At 45.4% G+C, this 10,810-nt stretch overlaps 1 protein-coding gene across 2 annotated transcripts in view; it reads left to right on the top strand.

Moving 5' to 3' along the window:
• The first annotated feature begins 670 nt into the window (after positions 1-670).
• Positions 671-10,810, top strand: part of LOC121606397 (SH3 and multiple ankyrin repeat domains protein 2-like) — a 198,406-nt gene continuing 188,266 nt past the window's right edge. For both annotated transcript variants that reach the window (XM_041936707.1, XM_041936698.1), the window contains exon 1: positions 671-991. The gene's annotated coding sequence lies outside the window, so the exon portion shown is untranslated. The remainder of the gene's footprint in view (positions 992-10,810) is intronic.

The raw sequence follows: 10,810 nt of genomic DNA, 5'->3' as shown, positions 1-10,810 counted from the left end.
TGATAATGTTAGGATTTAGCTCATATTGTTAGCGTTAGCATGTCAGTGTTAGCTGAAGTTGTAGGTTGTAGGTAGGCCTGAACATGTCATGACTGTAGACGGCTGTAGGTTTAAGTTTGGAGAACTTGCTGGAAACAAATTATGCTAACTGTGATACTGATTTCAGCCATTTTCGCTCCACTAGTAGCTTCACATGCTACTTTATATTCCATGGGTTTAATGGGAATTCAATTTATAATATTAAGCCAATATTGCATTCTCACTTCACTTCTTTGGCTGTTATCAGTCTTTATGAAGCCTAAATTAAATCTCTTCCTAACAATTCTCTGTTATTCCTCCAGCTTTTAGCAGCTGCAGCTGAAGTGAAGATGTTTGATTAAACCGCATCAGGCTTCTCTGTATTTCTGCTATTTATAACCAGCTCTGCTGATAATGAATCGCTTCATCTCCACACATGAATTTCCATTTTAAAATCTCCTGTATGTGCACTTTCGGATATATCTGCTCCGTCCTGAGGTGCCAGAGCTGACACAGGTATCCACAGGGACTCATCCACCTGTCTCTCTCGGTGCTGGCTCGGTGCCCCCCCCCCCCAGTCCTTCCTCCCTCCACCCTGCAGCTCTCTCCTGTGTCGGCTCGTCAGGCTGGAGATGTGCAGCTCGGAGCCGCGCTGACTGTCTGTCGCCTCGTATTGAATTTCAGCGCGGCGGCAGTCGGGTTTCTCTCCGGGAGATCAGGTTCGAAACGCGGCCGCTGCCTCCCTCCGTCCCCCGCTCCTCCCGCCGTCACTGCCCCTCTCCTCCGTCCACAGATCCGCACTTGGAGCGGAAGTTTCTCCGTGGAGCTGGTCCGCTGTTCGCGGTGCGCCCGGAGAGCCGGCGGCATGAAGCGGCGATAGGAGCGAATAACCGAGAAGAGACGAGAGAAAGAGGGACAGCAGGGAGAAGGGAATAAAGCATCCGACTGAACGCGAACCAGGACGACGTCCAAGGTAGGCATGGAGTTCCCAGTGCTGCAGTGTAGCCCGGAATAATCCTGCATGGACTTGTCTGTGAGACTTGGAAGTGAGTTTTGACTTCACCTCGTCGTACTTTTCTGTGTTTGAAGCCTGCAGAGCTGCACCGCTGCTCCGTCTCTTCCACTCACATCATCTCTCCCTCTCTGCAAAAAGGCACCTTTTATAAAGGTTTTATATGTGCTTCTAATGAACACATGTCTTTACATGTTAGTTATGAACCATTATTCAATATATATATATAAGAAGAGCGAGGGTATTAATGGCATCAATAGTGATTAATAAAGTCATTAATAATGGCTAATGAGTCAGTAACCCAGTGGCTGAGTCCAGAAGGTGGACATGATAAATGTGGAGAAAAAGTTGAATAGAGCTTTTTCTCAGAAGACGTTTGGAGGACAAGCACAGGTGTAACTAATTACATGATTAATTCAGTTGTTGCTGAGCAGAGGCAGTGCTCCTGTTATTCTTCACCTGTGGGTTTACCTGCTGCCATGCTCCAAATGTCTGCTGTGAAGAAGGTCTGAATCACGTGACAGAGATGAAGAGGCAGTTTGATGTTTAACTTTAATTTCATTTTCTTGAGGTGTGAAAAGAAACGTGCTGCTCATGGATTTGAATGACATTTCACTGTAATTCTCTTTGGCTCCTTTCACTTTCTCCAGTATTTTTGCTGCTTGATGAAAATTAAATGAATTCCGTCTGTCTGCAGCTGTAAATGCTTCATTTATTGCTAAGACATTTTGGTTCCAAAGTTCTGCAGCAGAGCTAAAGCAGCTGATCAGTGGATGGACAGATAATGAATCTGCAACAACACTGATAGAAATTAAAAAATGCTCTGGCTCCTTTGTCTTAAATGTGGAAATTTCCTGGTTTTCCTCTTCAAAGATAGTCTCTGGGTTTTGGACAGACAGAATGAGACATGTTGAAACATCACCTGGGTCTCTGGTGAACAGAATGTCCCGCTGTTTTCTGTCATTTCATAGATTGAACTGTCTAAAAATGATCAGCAGATTCATTGATACTGAAAATAATCATTTGCAGCCGTGTTCGGCTGCACTCCTCCAGAAGTCAGCTGGTCAGTCGGTCCATTGGAGTCACGTCCTGATTGGATGAGCCAGTGAAAAGCCAGCGTCCTGCTGGAGGAGGATAAACTCGAGCCAAAGGGATTCTTCACGATCTGGCAACCCTCCGGGTGTTGTATTTAATGGCTTATAACTGACCCATAAAGCACTTCTGCTACTTTTAAAATGTGTCCTTTATTACGTAGCCCATAATGACTCAGAAGTGTCCTCAGTGACCCAGATCTGGGTCTGTTTGATTCCTTTGTACCTGATCAGGAGCCAGTTTGTGCTTTCCTTTATTCAATGAAGAAGTCCTTTTGGAAACAGAAAGGACAGGTTTTTGGATAGATGTGAACATCAGTCATAGTTCACACATAGAAAGCCTTTATAAACGGTGCCTTCAGGGTTACGTCCAGGTTTTGTTTTTAAGCTTCTTTCTGCATGACCGACGCGTCTTTGTGGAACATTTGGTTGTAGAAGCTCAGCGATGCAGTGATACTCGCAGGAAAACTTCTGTAGTAACAAGTTAACAGCTGACACGCTGGCCAGCGAGTAACTGTCCCAGCACGTCTGAAAGCTGAAGCGTTGACAGCGTTTACGATCGGCTCCTCTCGAAGGGGGCGTGGAAAGCTGGGCGTCACAGAGACGAGTGGGATGCGCTAATCTTTAATGATCTGTTTTCAGACATCTCTTGCAGAGGGCATTTATAATGTGGCTCTGTGCTCTGGGCACATGAAAGGTGACAGAAAACTAATTTTTGCTGAATGAAAAAAGAGACATTTAGCTCTGATGTATTCTGGCATCTTTATTGACTGACTAGCTTTTAGCTCGGTAGCTAATGCAGCAATTAGTGATGGCTCCTGTCTGATAACTGCCTACAAACCTCATCTGTGGTCAGTTCATGTTCCGACAGAGGAGGTTAAACGAGTGGACGCTGCCCCCAAAGGTCAGCGCTGTCAGGACGGCTTTCTATTGGTCAACAGTGCAAATTTCCACTTCAGATGAATTATTTGCTCAGATTTAATCGGCCCAGCGGATCCATCGGTGTCAGTGCGGATTTTGACGTCTGCTGGTGTGACCACCCCGACACAGAGACACACACAGTCAGCCTCCTGCATCTGCTCGCCTCATTACTTCATCACTTCTTCTTCTTCTTTTTTTTTTGCACCTCTTCCTTCCGTCTGTCATTCACACCATGCGAGGCCTCACCCTATGTCTCTCCTCTCATTCATGAAAACATTTTGTGTGACTGTCGTTGCCTTAAATTGAGTTCTAATGAGCGTACAGAGTGTTGGATCACAACTTGTGAGACTTCCTGCACAGGCGTGTTTTTAAGATGACTCAGTCTTTTCTGAAGCGTCAGCGTTGGTGACATGAATTGATTTCAGCCACAGCTCGGCACCGGTTTCATAGTAGAGGTCGACTTGAGTCGCTTTGCTTTCTGTGAATATCATTTTGTATTTTGTTGAAAAACCATTTTTGCAGAGATATTTAGAGCTTTGCATTAGGTCGGTTCATTTTATAACATTTTCTGGAGCAAGTGAGCAGACTGAGACCTGGAAGTAAATGAAATTTCTCTAAGGCTGCTGTTTCATGAGTTTCCAGGCTTTAACGCCACGTTGACTCTTTATTTGTAATAATAATGCTGGTGACGACCTCTCTTGGGCTGCAGCTAGTGATTATAAATTGTTGATAAATTGTTGAATCCAAAAAATGTCAGAACATGGTAAAAAAACAAAAAAAAAAAACAGCAGCATAAGCTCAGAGGGTCCAGTGTGATGTCTTCAAAATGGTAAAAGTATTCAGTTTACATTTGTATAAAACCAGAAAAAAACAGCAAATGTTTGGCATATTTCTTGATAAATGACTTAAATTATTAATTGATCATCAAGCCTGTTTTCCCTCCATGTCCCGCTGATTGACTGATTAATGACTAATAGACCTCCCATCACTGGTCAACCCTGCAGCTCTATGAGCCTGAGGTTGTCTTTTTGAACTCATGAAATAAACAAACGGCTCTGCAGCGCTGCAGTTTGCACTTCTTTATTGCACCAAAGTGGCATTTCAAGCATCGTCGCTGTAGTCTGATGCTCGAGACGTCAACTCGGTGCAGTAAACAAGCGGACGCTGCAGCCCGGCAGTGTGTGAGCTGTTTATGTTGACTTCATGGTTTGCTCACTCTCGGCTCAGCACCTGACCTCTCTGGTTCAGGATCAGCGAATCCTTCCATGTCAACAAAGCTTCCGATTCTATTTTATTTTGTTTTTTAGAGGGAAATAGACAGAAAAGACAACTTTTCAAACTGTTTCCTTCGGCATCACTGTGAGCTGCCCTGCAGTTTCAGAACAATTTCACACGTTTAGAGCTTGAATCGAGGCAGATAGAACACGAAATCCATAAAAAATTGGAATATGTGACGGTGAGAAGAGCAGAAAAGACCTCAGGACTCAGGCAGAGAGGCGTTCTTTTCAGAAATAGCTGTTCGGTTTGGATGAGACCGAAGCGTCTGAGGCAGACGAAGCCATGTCATCTCAGCTGCTGCCTCGCTCATCCGTGGCGTCTAACCTGAGCGCCCGAGCGATGGCATTTACTGTTAGCTCGTATACGGAAATGTCAGGTGTAAGCATACAGGTGGGCGGACCGTCTCATTTACCTCAAGATGTTTAATTAATGCTTGACGGTTCTGCAGCCCGCACCTGCTGCCTCCTCTCGGCGGTACGGTACGCGCGTCGTGCGTCACGCCACCGTTTTCTCTCCCGCCTTTCGAAAGGTTTTCCAGGAATACTAATTTAGATTGCCGGCCATTTCCTCCCCCAGCCTCGCTTTGTTTACCGGACACAGCAGAAGCTGATTCATGCTCAGCTGAGCTGCTCAGTTCACTGGTGTGGAAATGGTCTTGTGTGCTGATGGTAATCTGAATGGGGTCAGGGGTCAGGGGAGTAATTCCTCAGCCGCTTTCTGCTCTTCGCTTCCAGTTTTTCACACTGAATGAGGGGAGGCAGCGGCCTGGACACTGATACTGTACGACAGTAGTGCAAATGCTAACCCTCATTGCATTTGTAGGTTCATTGGTGATTTTTCCAGCACGTAAACCTTTTTAGATATGAAGCTTACAAGAACAAGACCAAGAAAAAGCCTGTAACCTGCTGAAGTTCGCACTGCAGGAGAACAGGAAGTAGAAGCAGATGATTGAGGGTGTGATGCTGCTTTAATACACTAATGAATGATTTCATCCCATTAGACCGTGAGAGCTGTGATTGGTCGGTTTGGACTGTGATGAGGATCGTTAGTTGTCGTAGTTGAAGTGAACGAAAGGATGTAAATGTGACTATGCTTGTCAATGAACGCCTCATTATTTGTGGTTGGTTGGACGAGGCAGACCTCCCCATCATCGCGCTGTATCACAGAATAGGTGGTTCAGTGTAAACATGTGGAAATCAATATGGTGAACACCGAACCTGCTTTGTGGGACATGTAATGCCACCATCTTTACATTTAACACTCAAACATTTCTGCGTATGGAAGGTTTAGATAAAGATGCTGGAAAGTATAACAGAGCAGGTCAATGAATTAAGATTCCTCAGGCTTTTCTTTTTTGTGGCTAGTGAAAAGTACCTTCAGGGGACAGGGGGTTTACTCTGGGGGGAGTTTGGACTCACGACCTCAGTACTTCTAAAATCCTGACTCGGCCTTTCTTTGACAGCTAAAACATGATTATGGTTCCGTCATGGTTAGAAAAGATCTTGGCTTTGGTCGAACATTTTAAAAAGTCAGCGCTGAATTTGAACATGAGATGGGATTTGTCGACCTTTTCAACATTCAGCCGAAGCACCATCTTTCCCAACCAGACCAAAGTGTGTCAGCAGCCAAATCTTAACCACCGGCGAAGATGCAGGACGTGAACCCTGGTCTCTGTGCTCGGTCCAGAACCTGCATGTTTGGCATAAGACATGCTGCTACAGGCCAGATTCATGAACTTCACTAATTTACACAGATTACACACCTGTATACCCGTCCTCCAATGAAATGAAAGCATTTAAAAGCACATCTGTTCTCTGCAGCGGGGGTTATTAAAAGTCATTGTGGGACATGTAGGCAGTGCCCAAGAAAAGTCCGCCTGCACCTCGTCATAGTAAAGATAAATAAAAGGAATATCCGACCCCCTGATGCCCCCGCAGAGAACGGCCCCTTTCCTGCTCCTCATTTATCACTGCTGTGACACATGACTCAGGGAGGGGGCAACAGGAAGTGTGTGTGTGAGAGAGAGAGAGAGAGACAGCTTGGGATTTTGTCATCAGCAATGATCAAAGTCAAACTTGGGGACATCTGAGTCCAATCACTCCATCAGCCCCGGAGTGTTTATACAGAGAGAGAGAGAGACCGGGAGGGGGGGTAAAGATGGTGGAAAGCCATGAAAGAGAGATCGAGTACATAGACAAACAGAGGATGGGAGGGAGGCGGGGGATGACAATCTGTTGTGCTTCCAAACTTTCTCATCTCTCTCCCGCTCCCTTCCTCTCCCTCCTCTCTTGCCTCTTTCATTTTGCCTCTCCTCCCTCCTCCTCGCCCACCCCGCCTGCCTGTGGCCTCCCCCTGCCGCGACTCGCATCTGCTCAGAAAAAAAGTCGATCTTTAGTCTTGGCGGGAATCCCCAGCATGCCCGCTGCCTTCTCATACTGGGACTGGTGACGTAGCGCCGTGCAGCAGAGGACGGGTGAACTGAGCTCCTTTACCTGTCGCCTTTACTCCAAAAAGCAGATGGCCTTCTCCCCCCGCGCTGTATCGTCTTTGAGGAGGATAGAAACGGCGTCTGCGATGAGCTGATGGCAGATACGCCTGCACGGATTTAAGATGTGGTTCAAGTTGAACGAGGGCTGCAACAACTAACCAATTCAATTGATTAAAACTGTTCCATTATTGATTGGTTGGGTCTATGTTATGATGGATGGCACGCGCTGTGGTAGCGTCTCCTAAGGTGGGGGAGCACCTTGTGGAGATCAAGTGATGAATTACAGGAAATGATGCCGCTGCTTTGGGCAAACCCTCTGTACACTACCTGCTCAGCACCGAATGGCAGACAGGCAGAGTTAGCAACTAGACGGTGAAGCTAACGTAACATTTAGGTGGTTGAGACCAAAAACACAACCAGCAGGAGGGTGACTCATAGTCTTTATCCATAAACACGACTCCCAATGCTAATGCTAACACTGGTCATGTCTGTTAGCTCTATGAATAAGCAGCTTGCTCGTACTAACTTTACGTTTTCCGTTCTGCTTGACGCTCTGAATTTGTCCCAGTGTCCACGTTCGCACCCAAAAAAACAGTATAAAAGAGATGCAGACCACCATTGTACAACCTGGAACTGCAGTTTTGTAGTCCAGCGTCCATTTCATATAATTTATTCATAGTTTGCATCCAAAGAAACTGATTGAAATGATTGTGGCTGAAAAACTGTCAGCTGTAATTTGTCTCACTGTGGAACGATAAGAGTGTTCAGTAAATGTAAGCGTGCGTTTGGCTGAGGTCGAACGTGCTCATTATTAAATAAAAAGAGGCTCCTCAGTGAAACCTTCGAGTGGTAAATTTCATGTATAACTGCAGCTGCATGTACACCGACTATATTAATATACCTGTTTCAAGTTTGAGTGGAGTTACGCAACGAGTGAGACGTGCAGAGCTGTTACTGTGCCGCGTGTTTGGTCAGTTGTGCTTCAACCTTTCCTCACGATGATTTGTTGATGTAAATCCGTCCATCTGCTTCGTCACTGGTGGCTCGTGGTTCCTGTTGCTTTGAGTGCTCTCTGCCAGGCGGGTTCTGGACGGTTCTGGACGGTTCTGCTTGGTTCTGCTTTACTGCTCTGCTGTTTCTTCCTCCGGATTCAGCCGTAACAAGGCTTCAGGCCGCCACAGAGGACGCTGAGGTCACAAAACCGTGAAATCCTAGTTTGATTATAAATTCGTCTCCACACAAAACGCTTACAAGCAGTCGCCATGGATACCTACAATATCATGAACTCCGTTACAGGGAAGCCTACCGGCTGCCCTCCTGAGGTGCTGCTGATTCAGCTTTTGTTTTGCAGTTGTTTGAAATCAGCTGAGTTTGCCTTCATCTTCTCTGATGAAGCCCCCGTCGCTGTGGTGTTTCTGTGCAGATGACAGATCGCCTGTCAATCAAGCGGCACTGTGATGTTTTTTCTTCCAAATTTGCGTTGATTGTGCTTTTGAGAAACGATTTGCAAGTAGTGGGTGCACTTCCCTCGGCCGAGGCGTCGTGGGTGTCGCAACGTGTCGTCATACCAAAGAATAGTAGGTTAATGATCGGCTGCAGACGCCTGGTGGAGATGACAACTATAACACCATTGATCAGTCATTAAAAAGGCAACGTGCCACCTTTAATGAGCTGTAACCTGATCTGAAAGTCTGCACAATGAAAAGGGTTAAGAAAAAATTCCATAAGGATGATAAACAAAGCTAACTAGATGAGTGCACTCAGTAGGGTGCAGATCTCCACCAGGTGTGTCTGGGCCATGCGGGTGGGGAACAGGTGGGGCATGACAGGCGAGGTGTCCGGTCTGTTTGCATGAGAGTGGAGGAATGAAGCAGAAACATTACGCAGGTTCGACAGTGTCAGCTCAAAGTGAGAAAGTCCAACGAAAGAATGCCAACACTAACGCCTCTGCCGGATTCACGAGATCACACAAGCCGTCTTACCAGGCTTCAGCCAGTCAGCATCCTGTGAGGAACTACTGGAGGGCAACACAGCTCCTAAAGAGGTTGACATGGATGCTACTATAGCACCAGTTATATCAGAACTGCAGAGCATCTCTACATTGAAAGAAGACCAAAGAACAGCACCGGAGGCTTTTCTCCAGCCTCATTTGATTGGTTGAAGTTAGTTGGTGACAGTGATTGGACAAATGGTTCATCCAACCACCTGTCAAGTATTTCTTTGAAAGTTTCTGCCTTTTCCAAGGACGACCTCCCAGATGGTTCTGTGTAAGAAGCCATCACTCCCTTTAACCGGCCAGTTAAAGGGGGCAGCAGTCAATGGTGGTATAAAACAGAGCAGTCAGTAAAATACATTTTTTCAAAAATTGTGAATCACCCCAACCATGAGAGGTCATTGAGCAAACAGTCATAACTGTGTACAAAAAAATATTAAGCTGATTATTACATTAGGCCCAGAAGCATGTGAGCTAAGCTGGTGGAGAGACACTGAAACACTGTGAACCGCTCATTAAAAAGGCAAAATCAGTATTCGTGTATATGATTTTAGCAGATTACTTTAAATGACATGTGTCTTGAGTCAAAGTATTTAAATAACAGACACTAACAGTCTTATTATATCCAGTAGTCCTGAGAGTTGAGATGATTCTCTGAATCAAATGTAACCTTGAAAGCAGTTTCCTGTGCTCGTATTTCTATTTTATCTCCGATCAGAGAAAAGCCTTCCATGTGCTGCCAGGAACTCGGGAACCCCTCCCCGAGTTTACAGCGACAGCATCCAGACAGGAAACAGCAGCCGGAGAGAAACACCGAGGCTGTCTCCGTTCTCTTTACTTTACTTTAAATAAACATGTTAAGAGCCTGGTGGGAAAAACAGTTTCGCTCTGTAGCGCCACCTGTACGGGAATCAATTTTAATATTACTCACTCCATTACAGGCATGACCATTTTGAGTGACAGCTAGCCGTTTCAGCAGCCAGGCTTCCTTCGGCCTCAGCTTCGCCCATGCTCCGCCCATGCTCCGCCTCTTTGCCCATTTTTGGATTAGCCAAGAGTTTGGTGGATCCTAAACTGCTTGGTTAGGTTTAACGTTTAATGTTTCAGCTTTTACTTTTGAACAGCGCTGAAGAGCGTTTGTCGCCCGACTTCCTCCTTCGCTCCCATCATGATCACTATGGCCACTAAAAGGTCACTGCGCCACAATAAGCAGAAATATGTGTTGTCATAACCTGCTTCCACAGATTACCTATATGGGCATTTTTGTGGTGACGACAAGCTGCGTAAACCAGGAAATCCGTCAAAAGAAACGAGAAACGAGGCCATTTAAACTTCAGTAGTTAATTATTGTTAAGTAATTAGTCACATTTCTAGTTACCACCAGAATTGGTGACTACACTGATTATGAGCATTACTTGTTCTTGAATTGAGAGAAAATACATCAGAGCAGCATTTAATGGTGCAGGATTTATATTCAGTCACTGAAAGGACCAGAGCAGGGTTGTCTCGTAACCAGGACACTCTGTCACATCTGCATTATTTAAAAGGACTGCGAGAGATTTCACACTAACGAGTAGAGAAGCATGCAAATATTGTTTTGTTGTGACTTGTTTGGTTTGGTGCTGCCTTGTTGGCCAGAGTTCCCTTGAAGAGCCCACAGAAACAAGACGATGGAGCATATTAACACACCCATTTAAAATGTTATCAGGTGTTTTGTGTGTAGGAGTTATCTGATGACTCATTAGGCGAATAGATAATGTGTCGCTGGTTAGAAGGTAAATGCTGTTTAAGTTAAACAGACTCAGCTGAGGAAGCATCAGGATCCATCTGTCCTACATTTGTGGCCTTCATCATTTATTACTTTCTTATTACAGTACGCTTTGTCGCCATTTTCATCATATTCACTTTGCATTATGCTGAATTTAACATTATGGCATTGCACATGAACATCGTTGCTGTCCTGACACTTCCTGACCGCTCTGTTTATCATGCATGTACGTTGGAAACAG

This window comes from Chelmon rostratus, chromosome 1 (genome assembly GCF_017976325.1).
Source record: "Chelmon rostratus isolate fCheRos1 chromosome 1, fCheRos1.pri, whole genome shotgun sequence".
Lineage (NCBI taxonomy): Eukaryota > Metazoa > Chordata > Actinopteri > Chaetodontiformes > Chaetodontidae > Chelmon > Chelmon rostratus.
This window is presented reverse-complemented; position numbering and strand designations above follow the sequence as displayed.